Source organism: Ischnura elegans, chromosome 3, assembly GCF_921293095.1.
Source record: "Ischnura elegans chromosome 3, ioIscEleg1.1, whole genome shotgun sequence".
Classification (NCBI taxonomy): Eukaryota; Metazoa; Arthropoda; class Insecta; order Odonata; family Coenagrionidae; genus Ischnura; species Ischnura elegans.
The window spans coordinates 80,377,448-80,397,981 of NC_060248.1; the positions used below are offsets into that span (position 1 = coordinate 80,377,448).

Sequence of the window (20,534 nt, forward strand, 5' to 3'; positions counted from 1 at the left end):
AATCATACCATTGACCTCCATATTCAAAAACATCACACGCCTCATATAAATAAATCATTCATAGTAACCGCCTCACGAATATGGAACTCTCTCCCAGCCCAAATATAAAGCAGTACAAATATCAATAGGTTTAAACAGAGCACATATGGGTTTCTGAAGAATGCCTCCTTAACCCCAAGTTAAATTTCTTTTGTTAATATTCACTTTCTTACGTTCATATTTCTTGTTCATATTTCTTTTGTTTGCCACCTTAAATTTTGTAATTAGTGTGTTATATCTAAGTGCGATTATTAATTTTTTTGTCAAAAATATTGTATTGTTTTTTTCATGCACTAGGCGATATTATATATATTTATATACTTTTTGTCTTTTATTTATCTATCTCAATGTGAAATGTAGAAAGCTGTACTTATATTTTCTCATGAGCCCCAGTGCCTACGAAAATAAACAATATTATTATTATTATAAGAATTTTATGCAAACATTAGATGTCGCCTAAAGGAAACTATCACTCTTTTGTCCTAAGTAGCATTTTGTAAAGCTCAAACGTTTAAGCATCCCATAAATCGTACGGAAATTAAAATTTTATTTTCGTGTCCAAATTGAATGAAATAAATTGGAATGTATGTTGATTCAACAGTCACATTTTCCGGATATTGCTCGAATATAGGAGTGAATCGGTTCCGTGGGACATGTATATCTAGCTGATTATGGTTTCCTCATTATTTTTAACAGAGATGTCGACTATCAAAATTGACTGACACCGTATTATTTCAAGAAATTAGGGGTAGTTAGGAGTGGTTTCGGCTTTATGTTGGCTGCTAAGCTCCAGCAATGATGGCTGCAATCCAACATGCCATGAGATACAAGCGTGGATCGATTTGGCTCTCGATCGGAAATAATCGGGGGGCGATGGCCTGTCGCAATGGATACAACAGCTTTTGCTTGATCACTTGATGCTGAGCATTGTTGGGTTCGGTTCAAATTTGGATGAGTGATAGGCAACAATCAGTCTGAATGCGAATGGCAGATGACTAGAGCGAATTGCTCAAGTTGCCGAATCCCATCCTGCGGAGTACTACAGAAGTAAACGGGCGAAATTGCAGCCGGTGATTCCGATGATACCTAATGTTAATTTGTGGAATTATGAACCTAGAAAATAGGCCAATTTATAGAATATGCCTCGTCTATCCGTCTGTTCATTCAGGAATATTCTTTAAGGGTTGCCCTGAGGTTATGTTAGGAGCCGCATTTTTAACTCAAATTAAAAAATATTTTATTTAGCATCTGAAAAATTTATCACTGGACGCCGAAAATGTGCTATAATTGATTTCCTGTAAACCTGAGTACTGCTCAGGCAGTTCTATTTGGAATGTTCAATATCTCCAACGAATATTATGGTAACTAACCTCATCATGGGTTACTATTTTATTGCAATCTTATCTCTAATATTTCATAATTTATTCCTGTTTAATTTCATTCCTTAACACATTGTCTTCTATCGATCATTTCATTAGAATACGCGGCTGATGGCTTATTAGGACAAATTGATAGTAATTAAGAATCCTTGATCAGAATTTCATCTTCGCTTTTTACTCGGCAAACCAAAAAAGGAGACGTTTAATATTGGCTGTGGCTGTATTCACGTTTTACATCTCAACGACCTATTTCGATGAAAAACCACTGTCGATGCTTTTATTTGAAACTGATTTAATCTGCGCATAGTTGACAGTTTATTTCCGGTTCAGACCAGGAAAGAAATGCTAGAAAGTTGGTCACCATGCGTTATTTCAATTCAATGAATGGTAGTAAACCGTGCCAAGTCCCCCTGATGGGAAAACGTAAGGCACGGCTTCGCAAAAAATGGGTCCTTACGTTGCCGTGAGTGTCGTAAATTTAAAGTGCCGGAAGTGTTTCCCCGATGGTAGATTAGCTGTCGTGTTTTTTATGCCAGTAGAATTTATGACTCATTTTTGTATACTCACAATCCTTCTTCCGGAAAAAAATCATATCCTCCTAGTCGCACACCTTCCATGGCATTTTTTCCACAGACCACATCGACCAACTCACCTTAAGAGGATTCATCACACTCGTTAGATAGGTCAGTTTTAGTGACGCGTTACGTGTTTAAAACTTATGCTGCTGCATTTGATTTTTTTCAGTGATTTAACTCGGAGTTAGATTTGGTTAGGTGAGACTAGAGCTCACAATTGACTAATCTGCAGACGTATCAATACATTATTTTACGTTTGTAATGGGGAATTTCTAACAATCCCATTTGAAATTATCAAGTAACATTTAATGAATATTGCACAGCCGAGTAGCAGTTGAGTGAGGTTACTATATTTATATAATTTAAAAACTAAAGATTTTATTCGAAACTATTAGGGTTTTTAGGGTAGATACTGCCAGTATATATATCATCATCACCATTAGTCAACAATCCTAAGATTGGTTTGACGCAGCTCTCCATTTCTCTCTCCTATCCGCTGATCTTTTCATAGCTACATATTTCTTCTCTTTTACATACTTTATAACCTGTCCTATATAACTCATTCGGGGCCGCCCCTTGCCCTTTTTCCCTATATTTATCTCAAATAAAATATCATTACCTAGTATTTTCTAAGGCATGAAATTTCTATGATTGAAATACCAGTGCATGGTGGCCATTATACTGGTAAACATGGAAAGTAAGGGAAAAATACAAAAAATAATCAGGAAAAATAATCTTTGCTCTGTGAGTGAAATGGTTAATTTTTCACAGTCTCATGTTCTCACTGATTTTCGATTTTTAAACATGCTATTTTTGAAGTGCCTTACACACTTGTTTAATTATACACTAAATAAATGATAACATAAATTAATACACACGAAATAAATACGCTCAATGAAGCGGGAGTGATGTGTCCTCTTAACCCGGTACCCCTTCTCCCGAAGAGCACTCTCAGCCCATTTTTCCCCCCAACCACCCCGCCCCTTTATAACAGAGGAGGTGGGGTTGAGACGGAGGTGGCCTCGCGCGTGAACCAACGGCTTTATGGTCGACATCTATCACCTCGCGGCGGTGTATCCCTTGGGGAGTTTCTGGCCCAGAGAGCTCGCGGCACAGAGTATGGGATTGCTACGGGCGGAATGGAGGCAGAGAGCTGTGGGGTGTGAGGTAGACAGCTCTCCTCTCCCCCCTCTACGCGTGTGAAATGGACCGAGTGAGGTGGCAGTGGAGGGGGGTGGAGGCGCATCAAAGGGAGAGGGCGTGGTTAGTGAGGGAGGAGGATATGCGTATGATGCCGGCAGAGTACACATGCGTATCCGGCAGCATCGAGGACGCAGTCCCGAGCCGAAAATTGCACCCGGTTCAGGACGGTACTGTTTGCTTCATGGACCATTTAAAGGAGATTCCCTGTGTGTATAGTGCTATATTGGAGGAACACAGATGACGCTAGAAGGTTACGCCCAATTAGCTCAAGCGGATGAGGTAGCATTGGTGCAACTCTTGGTTTGAATGGGAAATGTAACCATTACGTACAGACTACGGCTTTTGAACCATGCGCTATTTAGGTCGTTCGATATTTAAAATAAATCAGAGAGTCAAGAAAAATTATTGAAAACAAAATAAAAGCCTTCGGTTGTAGATTTTTCATGATTATCAAATATTTTCAATATTTTTATAATTACGGTTTTCATACTTAACATATCGTTTACTTGGGGCTACTTGAACAATTATTATGCCGCAATTATGTCACAAAATACTTCATTCATTACTATGACACGTGTTACATTTTTCTAGAGGTGCCATTAAACAAGCTATTATTCCGCTTTGCTGACACTATCTAATTCGCCTGCTCTTGCTGCTTAATCCGCTAGTTTTCACGTATAGGGTCTGGGTTCGATTTCCGGCATGCCTTTTCTCTAGGAAGAAATGGCTTGATGGTATGGTCGAAAGCTTGGAGTTCGTTGGTTTCGTTTCCTGTGGAAGCAACGTTTCGCCCGACTCGGTGACGGCGAGGTTAAGTCATCGCGTGCAACTCCTGAAGTCGCGAGGTTGACACCTGGTTGTGTACGTTTTCTCTCCTCCAGCGTTTTTATGTGCCCTTACCTCCTTACTGTTTACATAGAAGGTAGAATATTACACGCCTAATTTGTTATGCATTATAAATTCAAGATTAATATTACAAATACCTTCCCCTTCCTCCTATCATCCCTATGACTGCCTCGTTGTCTTGAGGTATACAATACTCCCATTATTTGCACATTTTACTCTCGTCTGCGTTGTTTGCATATACGTGACATAAGGTGTTGCGATACCCGTGAGATAAGCAGTCACTTCCTCACTCATTCCTCAATTTCCACTTTCTGTCATTCCTCTTTCAGTCCCGTCTTCTTAAGAGAGACGGTCTCTCTTTAATTAACACATTGTATACCATTCTGGGTTGTATGCAATCAAATGCCGTAAGCTTTTACGTAACTCGAGAGACATGCCGTCTTTCTACCACTTTATACGTCTTTTTTCCCCTTCATTTTATTCATCATCCCGTCTCGTCATTTTCGGAGTGACTTCTTTAATTCACCCATTTTATTCTCTGTGCGCAAGCGAGCGCCATAAGCTTTTGCGAGAGTTGCGAGATAAGCCGTCTCCCACCCACTCCTCTCTTTACTTCCCCCTTCTCTTCCTGGCTCGTAGTTCCCGGAAAGACGGTTCTTCTTTAATTTCCCCTTTATATTGCCGTTTGCATTGTGCGCAATGGAATACCATTAGCTTTTACGAGACCAGTGAGGTGACCCGTCTTTCTCTGTCTTCTTTTCCTATATCCCCCTTATTCCTTCCTCATCCTGTCTCGCCATTCTCGAGGAGAAGGTCGTTCTTTAACTAACCCACTTTATTCCCATTTTGCGTTGTGCGCAATCGAGTGCCATAAGCATTCGCGAAACCCGTGAGATAAGCCTTCACTCCACCACTTTTCTATTATTTTCCTGTTATTCCATCCTCTTCCTGCCTCATCATTCCCTGATTCTTTAATTCACCCATTTTATTCCCGTCTGTGTTGTGCGCAATGGAGTGCCATTCTGTCATAAGCTTTCGCGAGACTCGTGATATAAGCCGTCTCACTCCCACTACTCTCTCTACTTCCCCCTACTCTTTCTGGCTCGTAGTTCTCAGGGAGACGGTCTTCCCTTCATTCGCCCATTTTACTCCCGTCACCTCTCTCCCACTCTCCACTCTATATATATCCGCCTCTCTTATTCGCTCGTAATGCAGCGAGGTGGTTTTATGCTGGGGGTATGAATGATGAACGAAGGGGGGCCTCGGGTCGGTACACCGCCGCCTTCCGCCTCCAGGGATTCGGCGCTGCAGCAGTGCCCTTGGCGCGGAAGAAGGGATTTGGTTTTCCACTCATAGCGTATCGCAATATCTCAACTTTCTGAACAGCAAAGTGCTCTATTTTTCGCGCGCAAATCCTTTTCTATGTGGTCGTGGGATGAGTGAACTGTCCTACAATCTGTGACAATGCTTCAAATCATAGCTCTGTGATTTTTATTCCGCTCGCCCCGACAAAAATTACAAAGAAGTAGCGGTTCATTAATATGAATCCGAAAAAAGTCGCTCATGATCACTTCATGGATCATATATATTATACCTATTTGCCATTCTGTCGTTAGTTTAAGTAATGACAAAATTTGACGTAAAAATGATAATCAACTTATATTTCCTCATAATTTATTCGGTAAATTAAAGAAAATTCACAAAAAATCTCATGGCCTTAAGTTTAAAATATTTCTAACTGTTGATAAATACTCAAAGAATAAAAAATAGTTGTTAAAGTCATTTCAAGTTAATGCAGAAATGTTTTGAACATATTAATTTTTAAAAGACTACGGGCCAGGGAATTCCACAAATACGGGCTTAAATTACACCTCTATACGAACGTGTTCTTTTGAGTTTAGGACTCATTATTTAGGGTTCAAAACTATTGAACCCTAAATTTTTAAATACACGAATAAGAAAGAAAAATAATAAACTGAAATTACCTAAAATACCGCTCTCCAAACGTCTATCCTGTTTTTTCATTTTTAAAATTGTTGCTAGCACACTTCCACTTTAGCGCGCGAACCTTTTCCTATGCGGTCGTGCGGGAAGCCAACTGTCCAGCAATCAGCGACCGTGTTTAAACACATCGTTCCGTGATTTTTATCACTTTCATCATGTCAAAAAATGACCCTAATTAAGATCGCGTGTGTCTTTTCGACTTGGGCGAGGCAGAAAAACTGCTACTAGCTGCTCCGTGACCAACTTTCACACATAAATGCAAGCAAAGATTAAAGATATGTTTATGACCTCCTCCCATTATGGAGAGGTGTTGTTTCAATCTGCTTGATTAGACCATTAATTTAGTGAAGAATGAGAACTTGCAGTGAATTTATCATCGTTATTAAACGAATTTTTTTACCCTGCACAACAAAAAAAAAATGCTCACGCTTTTCCTGAGAAAATTAATACCAATTTAGAGTTTCATTCCCAGAGTTTTCGTGATGTCCGAAAAGAGCACCATGGATTTTTCAAGCTTTCTTCTCTCACAACATGATATTCATTATGCTCTCATTGGCTAAACTTTGCTGTAAATTTAACTTTCTAAATCTTTTTACAAAAAATTGTATTTAATGGACGACTGGTTTATATATAAGTGAATATCATTAGTGATACTAACACGAAGCCATATCCATATCGTTTCCGCCGAGAGAGACTGAAATTCTGATATCTGATTACATTCACTACTCATCAACTATGAGCTGTGGACATCATTAGATCTAGAAATCAGAAGATGGTATTGAGCTGCTAGTTCAAAGTTTATTTTGTAAATGACATGAGTTTTCACAAATTTCGAGAGCAATCAATTTATATCGTTCAATTATTCCGAATAGTCTCTCTATGAAGATGTGTTTCAATTTCACACCCTCTGGAGCCCATTTCAGAGAGAGAGAGTAAATTTATAATCATGAATTAATTGCTGAAACAACCTTCACCATTTTTATTCCAATTCCCTCACTTCAGTATCCATTAGCTGTCATATTGTCATATATGCTTACATCATTTCATTGCTATCAGTATCATTGCTTCAGCAGTTTCTCTAGCTGGGAAGAATCATCACTTTACATACCTTTTCTTCCATTGCCCTTCATAGTACGAATCATTCATTCTCAGGGTGCAGATTTTTGGGAGAGTATTTTCTCCCTTCTCTCCAGCTATCCCAATATGTTTTCTGAACCCCTATCGTGTTTTCTCGCGCATATCCGAAGGCGAGAATTCTCAATCGCTCATCCTGCTTTTGGATCGCAGTGCATCAATCTTTTCCCTTAGACCATTTCCTTTCCCTTTCACTCTAGCTTTTGCTTCCTCGACACATTTCCGGTCGCATTCCTTAGTTTGTATGTCCATCCGTTCCCTCTGAAACTGGCCCATTATTTCAAGCATCCCATACCTACATGAGACTTATCATATGTTCTCCATTTCCTCGTGTCGTCCTTCACGACTTCCCTCTTTTCTCCCTTGAAATAACAATGGTGTTCTGTGTATTCTCTATTCTTCATATCACTTATTTTCTTTTAAATTTCTCCCATTAATAACTCTGTTAGACCTGTTTCTAGCCATATTTTGAGGTAGTATTTTTCAGCAGTTGGAGTAATTCTGTGTTACTTATGCCCCCGTGGCTTTTACGTCAGTGTTGAGATTATTTTATTGTTCGCATCTCTCTCTCTAGGGAAAATAAGCCATTGAAATGGTATTTTTTTTTAGGATTTTAGCAATTCATTCGAATTTTTCGCATTAGTTTATCAATAATTGATATTTTTTCAATCAGCAGTATTCCAAAGTTCCATATTTATGGTCCACAATTCCTCATAATTTGAATGAAACATACCTTAATACCCTATTTTCTTGATTATGAAGGTAAATTAGCAAAAATAGACGTCATGACAAGTGATTTATTGATCGAAAACGGTTGATTAAATGAAGTGAACGAGTTTGGGATAAAAATGCGTGCTCGTACATTGATTCTATGCGTAAGAATTCTTAGCTTTCCTTCTACACTGAGTATTTGTGTTTTATCTACTAAAACAGTTGGGCAACGTTAACACAAAATACATTTTAGGCGTTTAAATAAAGTGGTCTGCAGCCTCAGGTCTTAAAACCTAAACCCAAGCAAGAGGTTTTACTTTATTTTGCCTCCTGCTAAGAATACTTCAGTATGTATATCTCAACAGAGGTGAAATCATACACTGAAGTGAATTAATAGTCTGACTAATAAGTTACTGATTTTCTCCAGTTGTAGTGATAAAGACCTTATTGTCTATTTCACGGAGGCCGCAGGGATGAGCGCTTTATCGGAGATGATTTGGTATTATTTTTTCGCCGATCAATGGATCGAAATAATTTGAATGTCCGTTTATTTTTACATCCATTTGTCTTACCCAGTCGCGACTATCACTCTATACCTCACGAATATTTTATTTATTTATCCCATTTTGTTACAGCTTTCGTTGAGCTGAATATTCGTCAACCAGAATGGAGGAATTCATTTCAACCCATTGCGAGAAGGATTGATGAGATATTAATCGAAGTTGGCAATTTGTTGAAAGAAAGTCGCTGGTGGAATAATCGAAAATTTAACAGCATTCATTGTTTTGGTAAATAATTACGCTCGCACTTTTAATATTCCTTAAGGCAGGGGTTGCTGGTCAATATTATCTTGGTGGACGCTTTCGAAATGCATTATAACTCCGCAGTTTGGACATGGAATCATATACGTTGTTACAGAACCACTATTTTTATCAGTACATCGGTTTTTACTCCTTTGGCCACTGAAATATACATAATAATTTTGTAAAAGTGTGATGAATCTTGCGGGACGCATGTTGGCCTCCCTTGACTTAAAAAATACTCAAAAACTGGCCTTAATGGCGGCAGAGTTATTTGCTTGCTAAATAAGAGGCCACGGGTTCGAATCCCGCCGGGGTAGGTTTCCCCTATCCTGTGCATGGTTGGTCGTGGTCGTGTAATTACTTACTTGTTGAAAATAAAATCGAAGTAAAGGCCAATATGACGTATTTTTGGCGTTATGGGAATATATTAATAAAGGAATACGATTGACTGACGCATCTCTCCTAATTTTTGCTTAAATTCTTTCAGTATACTCCCGTTTTCTCCTCCTTGCCCCATTCCTCCTCCGTCTGTCCCATCATGTCTCTCATTTTCTTTTCCTGCCCCGTCTCCTTCCACAGCATTCTTCGGAAACAGTTAAACCAACCGCCTTCCCAGTCTGCCTCCCTCCTTTCTCCCATGTTGCATACATCCCCCTACCACCACCTCAAAGTCCCTCCTCCACTCCTTCCCGTTTCCCCTTCCGCATGCTTTTACCTACCTTGGCATCCTCTGGATCGTATACTCCATTATATATGGCTTCAGCCTGCCTGCCTCACCTTGTCTGCCTGCCCACGCACCGTTGTTCCATCTTTCCGCAAGCTTAACGCGCGTAAGAAAAAGGAGTTGCCCTACCTCACGGAGATGGGGAAGGATTTTTTTTAGAGTGTGTCTTTTTTTTCTAAATGTATGTATATTCTCATCCGTGTCTTTTTTTTCTTTTCCATGTGCGCCAACAGGGGTGAATTCCAATTTTCTCCTCTTCCCCTACGTTCTTTGCATAGTCTCTCACTTCTAGCATTTTCTGGGTGCTCTAGAGTCATTCCTCCAACATCATTTCACCATTTTGTGGAATTAATTCGGGCATTTCGACTTCTCAATTTCCACGGTAGGGAGAGAAATGTATTCCTTCTTTCTTGTTCAATATTAACCTTTTCCATTCTAAAATATTTCAAGAATTTGTGACGCCTTTGATATGATTGTACGGAATGAAGGCTTTTTGAGAATAACAGTTATATCGATGAAGGAGGCAGAAACATGTGAATGTGGACGGCAATTGTCATGCAGAAAAACAACCTTTTTACTCAGCACTCCTCGTCTTTTGTATTGGTCTTGAATCTCGAATCCACGACCTTAGTCTGAGGCTTTGTTTGATCGGACACGATGAATATTTTTTGCGATCTTCACGAATTTTGCAAAATAACTAGAGCCGTTTTTTACATTACATTTTGGGATCTGGTTGCTGTTATTAAATTGCATCTTATATCCTGCCGGCATAATTCTTACATTTGAAATATTTTACAATTTACCTGTAATTTACGTCATACGTCCTTCTCTTATCAAGAGAAAGTTTTATTTTTCATGTCAAACTTCCTGAATAAAACAGCTATGTACGTACCTACATGCCATATTCAATTTCCTTGGTCACAATTATAATGATAATAATTTCAAACATGATATCTGGAGGGTATTTTTTTCCACTGTGCGTTATTTCCTTAATTATATGCATATTTCTTAATTATTTTTTATAATCACAGACGTGTTGGTTCAAATGTGGTTGGTTGGTTGGTATATATGACTGTTTTCATCAGGAGTACGTGGAATTTATTCATTCCCAAAAGTTACGTTTCATCCATTTCCTGCCAGATTGATTCTTCATGGTCCATTTAGAAGCTCCATCCATCGATTGCGAATAAAATAGGGCGCCACTTAGTCCTGGCATTTGTTGGAAGCGTTCCAGGGAGATTGTTTTCTTTGTCATGTCGGACACCATCGTAGGATGAGGTCGCGCATTGTTTTGCAAAAACAAATTCTCCGAAGTTGGTAATCGATCGTTTAGCCTGGCTACATGGAGTACATTTTCCTCAGTGTGGACATCTACACGCTTGGCCAAGTTTGCTGTCGTGTCGGCACTTAAGTTATGGTAGATAGGATACCAGGTATTACTCTTACTCAGGATTTATCCGTGTTGAATTAGAATTTGATTATGTGGGCGCAAAAAATTGGAGGAGAAAACTAGCTCAAGTTATTTTTCGAACTTATGCTTAGAGTAAAAGGACTCTATTTTTGGAATTTGGATTTTTTCCGGCAGAGATAATTTAAGCCTGAAGATGCTAGAAAACCGAAACAGGGTGATGAGAGATCTTTCTATCGTTCATGCGATTTACTGTGATTTCTACAGACGCATCCAACTTGGCTTTCATTCTCAGAGCGTTTGCTGATACTAGGAATATAAATAGAAAAATGGAATTGAGGAATAATTACGCTTATTACAACATGCAGATAATATTTATGGTCCACAATGAGTTCATTCAACACCTTCTTCAAAACAGGAAGGAAATATATTACTTCCTCTCAGTTCCATAAAATATTAGAGTAGGGTGGTGGCGCAGCTGTAACAAAGGTAGTCACTGAGTAATTGGCTGTGTATCTCTTTTGACGAGGTATCAAACACATTAAGACCATTTGAAAATTTTTGTTAGTTTCGTTAAAAATATTGCTTCAATTTCCGCCATTCTTAGAGAGCAAAAACATAAGTTAGACAACAAATCATTACGATTATTCAATGATCATATATTTATTTTAAAATATTTCCTTTAAGTTTCCGACGTTTGCCTTTCTCATTTAACAGATAGATATAGTTTTGCTTTAGTGACAGCATTAACTTACGAAATATTTAATTCTTAAATGGATAGTCTAGATGCGATTGAAAATTTTAACCACATAGGTATCTACATAACTGCTAATAGCGAATACACGGTACTGATTTAGAACGAAATTTCCGGTTCATAAGTTGCAAGTTTTTTTTCGTAATAAAATCGATGGGAATATAATAGGAAATATTTCCATAGGGAATGTTTCATGAACTTTGAAATTCACTTTGTTTTGTATTTATTAACCTGGTAACCTAAAGGGAATACTGAAAAAAAACCATCGCAGTTCTAATGCAACACACATTTTATTGGAATTTACATTTATCGGCCTGTTCTTATTTTCAGTTATATTCCAAATCCGATTTTTTAGAAACTGGCTCAGAAATAATATAAAGTAACCCAAATATATTCCAAAGCCCCTTTGAAATATATTTGGCTTACTTGTTTCGAGCAATGGTAAAATAAAACGCACTCTTAGTGAAATGGGAATGAAGGAATATAACGATAAAGGTGATGAAAATGGAATAAACTGTTACATGGATCAAGTTTCATTAAATACTATAACTTGGTTTATACTTTCTAAGAAATATGCAATATTTATTTAACTTTTTGGTTGAGATGATAGTGTATTCACAAAAATCACGTGAGAAATAACGCTGGTTGGTTATGAAAAAAAGTAACCAAAATATATTCCAAAGCCCCGTTGCAATACATTTAGGTTACTCTATTTGAGAAAAGATCAAATAAAACACACTCTTAGTGAAATGGGACTGAACGAAAATTACGATGGATGTGCTAGAGATGCGGCAAACTGTGACGTGGATCGAGTGAAAATGAAATTACATGTAGAAAAATATATTTTCGTCATGAAAAATTTAGTGATGAAATAATATGAAAATATAGGAATACAGATTCGCCTATCCCGAGCAAGAGAATATGAGACTCGAGGAATATGAAGAATGCATATCCAAATATTTGATCGCGCTTATATAAAGAAAACTTAAATTTTCCCTCTTTCCCTGCCTCCTTTGAACGATGGCGTCATTAGACCGTGAGAGATGAGTTGCTTTGCCCAGAGTGATGCGCGACGATTCCCTCCAGTACATCAAGAGTTCTCCGCATTTCAAAAGAAAACGAAAGTGGTTCTAGGTAGAATGGGCAGAAAGCTCTCATTTTCATCAGTTAGAGGAATTCCTTCCTTCATATTTTCACGCATTTTTCTCTCGGGCATTCGCCGCCGCCGTAGATGCATGCAATAAAAATAAAGAATAACTATGCCAACTAACGAACCCTCTACAACCATTCAATTCTTGAATTAAATGAGTTTCTCAAGTTTGCATTACTTGGGGAGCAATTTACGTGGTTATATAAAGGAAGGAATTTGGTCCAAGGGATGCGAAGAAGTAAATCAACATTCAAAAATATACCAAAAATGAAACGAAATACAAAAAACAAAAATTTTGTCATTCTTACGCTAAATTAGTCTCAGGTAGATTTTCTCCTTGGAAAATGTTTTGCGTAGGTCTCATGTAATCACGCACTCAGCTTTTCTGGGATCTCTCTTACGGCATTTACCTCGCTCGTACCAATAAAGTAATTGAAATACATAAGGAAAGACGTTATACCACGTACTAACTGACAGATGTGTATATGGACAATGTCGCATCGATGTAACGTTAAGCAGGAAAGAAATATTATGAAAATGGAGACAAGAAACCTTTACTCCAGTAGAATGTTTTTTTTTTGCAGATATTCCCCCTTATTTTAAGAAGGATAATAATCATTACTTCCCCGGGCTTCGCGGCATCGGGCTTAAGTGCTTACCTACCAAATTGAAGATCCCTGTTCGAGTTTTCATTGGTTCCCCTGTTTGTGAAAAGGGTGTTTGCGGTATTCTATTTTTAGTTGTCAAATAACCCTTTGTGAAACCGTTACGTCCTATTTTTAACCGCGTTGGGAAAATAAGACAGTGTGAAATATATGAATCGTGTTCGTATTTTCTTACTTTCCCCGAAGAGAATCCCTGTATTGGAATTCAAAATTTGCATAAGTTTGCAAGCGAATGGTAAAGAGCCCTAGTCATATATATCTTTGGCTTCTTCCTCGGCCATTTGGAGATGAATACTTGGAACCTGCTTTATTGCCAACTTTCGTCTTGGAGATGTTCCCTCAGTGACTGAGTACCCAAATAGTAGCCGACAGCCAAATCGACGACGGTAAAAGTAAGAATCTTCCTCCCCAGTGATGTGATTTAGTACCTTGAGCTTCCTGACTCCTGGCCTTGAACGATTTCGTATATTGTCACTTAATACGGTCCAGGAAGGCGCCTCCATGAATTTCTCTCTGGAATGAAAGTAATGGTTACATGGGCCATTTATTTTATCCTGTAATAGGATTGATAGGATGTTTAAGACCCAGGTTTTACCTTTCGGATGAAAATAAACCTCACTCATATATTGAACGGATTAGCTTCATTGAGAAATTTCTTCATGTGTTTTCCTTGTTGTAAATTATGGATAAGAGTATAGATAACTGTTAAAATAACGTGAGAAAAACGTTTTTATGGTACACAGAATTTGATAGAATTTTATTATTTGTCGACCTAGGTTTCGGCAACAAAGGGCACTTTCAAGGTTACCTGTTACACTGTTTCACGATTTATCTCCTTCAACTCTCAAGCTCGATAGGGAACTGTATTGTACACACTCGATACAACGCTGGTGTTTTCTTTAGCAGCTATTGACTCGTGATGAACTTGCGTTGTTTTTCATATATCCCTTTTATGAAATTACATATTGCAGTTAAACTCCTGGACTGGTTAATTGCCTATTATTGTATCTGTTTCCAGTCAATTATTTTATCTATACACGATTTCCATCCTGCATATTTCCTGTATTGTCTTAAGTATTTTCTTATGTTCCACCTATAATGGATTTTTTCCTCGACTTATAATTATTATATTTATGCTAACATTCAATTTTATCGATCGAATTTATACCACGGTATAGTTTATGTGGTTGTGTTAAAGCTTTTGATCATAACCATTGAATTTTAATTGTTTGAAATACTCGAATGGTGTGATGTTTTTTTATTCAAAATTATTCGGTACTCTCCCTCAACGCGTCACTGCTTTAAAATACTGGAAAATGACAGTTAAGTGCTGAATGAGCCTAGAACGCAAGTCAAGAACGAAGTAAGAAATTTATGACCGAATTGCGGAACATTTTATGCGTGAATGAAAAGTACCGTAGAAATATTTTATGAGAAAGCATATGAAAAATAAGATGAGTGTTTATGCCAATGCATTTAAATGTATAGAATAAAATTGTTCCCTTAAAAATTGCCATATTCATAATTCCCTTCTTCCTTTTTATAGGGGAAATAGACAATTATTCGTTTATCAAGGAGAGCCACTATTTAAAATTTATTTTCCTTGTATTTAGTAAAGTTACTGCTTTGCCTGTTTGCTTTCAGGTGTATTTATGTTGAGCTAAAATTTCTCTTTATTGTGTTCTCTATGAATCTGTTTACGTCTGATGATTTAAATAATAATATTTTGAAAAGCTATTAACTGGTAGCGGCGTTAAATAGTTTCGCTAAAGACTGAAAATACAAGGGGTATTGTGACATATATTGCGGGGCCCCTGCAACATTTAAATATCTATCCAGGATGATGTAACTAACGAAACATCGCAATTGAGATGACGAGCAAATTAGTTAAAAGTGATCGTCAAAATTAAATTCATCACAATCTTGTTAAATCCTAATCGATCTCTCGTAATGAATTCAGGTTGAACCTAATTATGTAGTCGGTTATCCTTTCCCTCGTTATCTTGAGAAATGGTTCAGGTTGGTCCACTACCCAGCGTGTAATTCATCCTCCAGCCTCTGGGTTTTCTCCATGTTGTCAGAAACGACCGCTCGGGCCGATGTGTTCCATTGGGCGCCGCGATTATTAATGAAAGGACGAGCATTGTGCGTCGGGATCATGACGAATCGCTCAAAAAGCTCGGGTGGGGTGTTTTATTTTCGAATGAAAAATGGAAGGAGATCGTGGGACAGGAGACAAAACACGAGACAAGCCGAAGGGTGTGATCAAATTGCACGCGCTACATCACCAACCCTTCCCCACCCCATGGAGCCCTCGCGTCCCCTTCTCTTACCGTTATTCTCCCCCTACCCCGTTTTCTCGCTCAGCGTCTGCTTCCCTTCGTGCGGCGTCATTTTGTTGTATTTTTTTATTCTCTCCCATCAAAGTATTATTTTTATTATATACGAGCAGTCCACCCGTTGTTGCTCGTAAAGGATAATAACCATAGAAAAGGGAAACTTGGAACTTGGATTTGACGATGATATAATATTTTTATTTTATCTTAGATCTTGTCAATAGGTGTGCATAACCGGTAGGATGTCCAACCGATGTGACGTAACAAACGGTACTGAGTAATTGACGTAAATAACGCGATGGAATTAAACAAAGGTTAAACTATGGGGTTTGGGAGTATGGAATGCACCTACGTACTAATTTTGGTAGCAATCAATCCGTGTAGCCGTATGGAAACGCATAGCGGACAGACAAACAGACATCCTCTTTTATACACCATATTGAATGCCAGAGTTTCAGGAGGAATCTGCAATACTTCAGGAGTCGGAAGGGGAGACAATTTGAAGCATTTAGCGCCCTATAAACACGGGGTCGTAACTCCTAAGTTACCGAGCTACTGCAACGCAAACATGTATATCAAATATACAAATCACATATTTGCATATATTTTAGATAGCATTAATATCCAAAAGGGGTAGGATTGCACAATCGGATTGTTGGTACTCGCTCAAAGCTCTCTTTTAGCCAAGCTCAAAGATTAATGGAGTGGTTTGAAAGCCAAGGGGTACAAGTGATTTCTTTTTCTATGCACAGTTATGTACAGAAATTGGGTATAGAAAACAAACGAGATGAATTAGTTATTTGATATATTTTGCATTTTATTTTCCACTCCATGTCAGTACACAACTGAGACTCACTCGTATTCATTGGCAACCAATTTTTGTGTATTTATTCTATCAATTAACTTTACCTTACTCTGCTGAGAAAAAAAATCACTTGTACCCCTTGGCTTCTCAACTCCTCAATTGTTTTAGATAGTTATAATCGCTCAAAATCGTCCAATATTAATTACTTAATGTCTTTAAAAAATCAGGGTATTTAAAAGAAAAAGTCTAAAAGGCTGGATATTCAAGAAAATCCATTTTCATGGTAACTGCAAAGTGCATCCAAAATTATGCTTATGTTGCGATTGTAACAAAAAGCGTTGCGACCCAATGATTATGGGACAAAAATGCACGAAATTGTCTCCCGTAACACTAGGTATATGAAGCATTGCATGTACCTCCGGTAACACCCTGTATATAGATTTTCCTTTGGTAACCCGGGTGCACTCTCACTTATTTATCAGGGTGCTCTTTCCCCATCTTTCAATTTCCCGTCTCTTTAAGCCCTTTTTTCTCCTTCTCCTTTCCCCTTCGGATCACCTCTTTTTTTCCCACGCAGTCTCCCGTGAACATTTCCACATAGATTCCCCACTCTCACCTCTCCCTCCCTTTCCCTATATTTCTTCCATCTCTCCCGCACACTTCCATCCGTCCTGCCCTTGGGGGGAGGTTCTTACGGAGGGGATGAAGAGGGGTGAAAGTGGAGGGTGGGTTGAAGCTGTGGTGGCGGCCTAAAAACCCACTCTCTCCGAAACTTGCGAGACTCGCTCGCGCGCCTCTGCTCCTTGCTCCGCGCAGCAGTTCGTATCAAAAATGAAATATTCATGCTCTTCTCATTCCTCTTTTCTTTTCCCAGTAGCCCACCCACCCGCCTCCCTTGCCTTACTCCCAGAGCCGACGCTAACTCTTACTTTCTCCCTCCACCTCACCACCGCCGGCTACTTTTTTTTCGTTTATTTAAAAAAAAATATTTTTCTTTTATCTACCTATATTATTTTTCGCCCATACACGGGAGGAGAATGAATAGGGAAATTTCTCTTTCTCTTTCTTTATTTCTCGCTCTCGTCTCAATGCACCCTTTCTCTTTCTCTTGTTTTCTGGGAAACTAATGGCGACGGGAAGGCAACAGTGTGGCGTGCCAAAAAGACTGAAGAAGAAGAAGGGTGTGAGGGTCGCGATGTTTTATGGCCGGTCTGAATTCGATGTGCAATTTCCATTCTTAATATTCCCTTGTATGCTTGCATTGGAGTTTCAATTGAGTTAACATGAGATTTTTACTCAATTAGACATCGACATTTCTCTCCATCCTGCCATTCATTTTCAATCGAGGACGTTGTATGGATTGGGAACGTTTAGGATCGTACTCTGCCAAAATGACCGTGTGAACGCTACTTTAATAATATTTACTTGTAGTAGTATTTTATGTTACTTTACTCTGAACTACAAGAAAAACCTGTATTCAACAATTGAGTATTTTTTTGGCCCGTATGCGTCTACACATGTAAAGGATTGTTAAAAATCGCGAAAAATTTCGTGTCAACTTATTTCACCATCTCCTTTTGTGGATTAGTGGTTGCAAATAATATGACAGTTAGAAGTTGAAAATAAAAAATATTCAAGGTATCTATGGACCATAGTGTCTCAGATATTATCAGTGAAGTTTCATCTCAGTATTGGCCAAAAATGCACCAATAAGACAAGTTTTAGGTGAAATTAAAAACTATAGAAAACTCTGGTTTTCCACAGAATTCTAAAATATATAGCAATCGCAATAACCTTATGTATTTTCATGGATTTTATTTCAGATGGACTAGACCTCTGCTGATATTATTAACCTCGAACCACCTCTTCTTAACTTCTTTTTTTCACCTAAATGGGAAACATAGATCCGGTTCAACCGGTATTCTTTTGTGAGATATTAGTCGCTAAAAACTATTAATACCGTTAGTAGTATTATGAATGTGATTGAGCATGAAGACTTGTTCCAAAATTTAGATGGAAATGTAAATACGTAACTTCAATATTTTCTCATAATCAATTCTTTCATAATAGAGACAAAGCAAATGTTGTCATATGCCAAAGATATTAACCTAAAAATTTCATCACTATAATGGAAGTTTATTGCGAGTGTATCGTCTTGAAATAAGAAAACATACGACCGACCAAGAGGGGTTGATACGCCCTCTTAATTCCCACCTTGGCTTTCTACAGAATTTTCTTTTCTCTGGGGTGTGCTGCGGCCGCAGTTATGTCGATTGTGCCCGTTTGTGGAAACTTCCTGTCCCAGCTTATCATGCTAACGGCTCCCATTATACGTTAACGTTGAATTTTGTCCCCGTCTTTGTTATCCATAAAATCCAAGGAATACGGCCACTGGTGAAAGGGGATCGCGACATCACGAAGGTGCCTCACGTGACCCATATGCGTTATTTAACTGTCTCTTCGCGCGCCGCGCCGTGGTGGTACTCGACTTGGATCTGGCCTTTAAAAGAGCAAGATGAATACGGCAAGAGGGAACGGAGCAAATCCATGCTAAGGGTCGCGGAGGTTAAATGTCGGAGGGAGAAGGGGTGTTTTTTTTTGTTTTCATTCTTCGAGACAGAGGAATGAATTTTGCGCTGAAGGAGGAGAAGTGGGGAAGAAAGAAAGGTCGAGGTTGGAAAGCGTTAAAAGGGCAAATGTATTTTAACGAGTAAGTAGTCGAGAGAAAGAGTTTGTAAGAGAGAACACGCGAACTCTTCTCCTCCCCCTCTTTGCAGAAGCGTCAACTTGGGTGTTTAAAATACCACCGGAGAGCGAGTGGGGAGGCTGGGCTGTAAACATTTTCGTGTTGACGTTTCTGGGGTGTGAGATGGTGTGGATACGGGTGGGGGATGGAGGCTGTGTGGAGGTCTTGCTTCTTCAGCCGGAGCACAAAGGAACGAAGAAAGACTCCCCCTCTCACTACCACATCTCCTCCTGGTCTCAGGACACTCTCCCTCTCTTTCTCACTGCTCTTCCTAACATCCTTTTTCCCTTCCTTTGTGACGCATTCCCTCTTTAACGCCTCCGCTTTTGGGTCCTGGGGGGTAATGTCATAGAGGGGGTTTGGGACAGATAGTGGGGAAGGGAAAACGACGGAGTGGAGGTAGGGTGTGTATATACCTATGAGGCCACGAGGCATCGAAACGGGGAAGAATGGTGGAAACCTTTTTTTTTTCTTCCCCTCCTTCTCTCCGCTCCATCAATGCTGTCGGTGCCAAAGCAACTGAGGGAAAGAAAGAGGAAGGTATGGAGAGAGGGAGGTGTTGTTGGATGAATGGCGAGGAATGAGCCAAATAAAAGAGGTCCAAGGTACGATAAGGTAAGGGGGGGGGGGGAATCTTTAAAAGGCTGGGTAGAGAGAGAAAAGGGTGGGTAGTATTCTTTTCAGTAGGGTTTCTGGAAAAAAAGAAAGAGAAGGGAAAGAGGAAGGGGATACGAGCGAGTAAGAATCTGAAGCTGTTTAAGAGGGGGAAATGTGAACAAAGTGGAAGATTAAAAGGCAAGGACCAAGTTGAAATTCGACGGTGGATGAGAAATTGGTGGATCTAGATTGTGGAACAGCGAATGATATGGGTACCTGAGAGTTAAATATTTAATTATTTGCGATCAATGTGGGTGAACCAACCGTGATAGAAATTGATTTGATTAAATTTTTGAAAAACGAATATCGTATCCACATAGCCTTCACATCTTTCCTGTCTTGAATTTCTCAGTCGATCGTCGAGAATGGTACAATACGTAATTTGTGGAGCAAACTTTTATGAATTTGTTGAAAAACCTGGCAACCTTCGGGTTGCTGTACAATGGTGTAGCCTCTATTTTTTTATTTAAAAAAATTTCTTTATCTAGTGACAAAATAAACATGCACTTATTTTTATTTTCATCTTTGTTATCGCATGCAGGTGTGTTCCAATCGCTTTTTATGGACTGGAAATGAGAAAACTGCTTTGCATCTT

The 20,534-nt window shown here is 38.8% G+C and overlaps 1 protein-coding gene across 1 annotated transcript in view; it reads left to right on the forward strand.

Annotated features, from left to right (window-relative positions):
• The window catches only part of LOC124156064 (neuroligin-4, X-linked-like), a 913,830-nt gene that overhangs the window by 205,527 nt on the left and 687,769 nt on the right, over nt 1-20,534 (forward strand). The gene's annotated exons all lie outside the window — the stretch shown is intronic.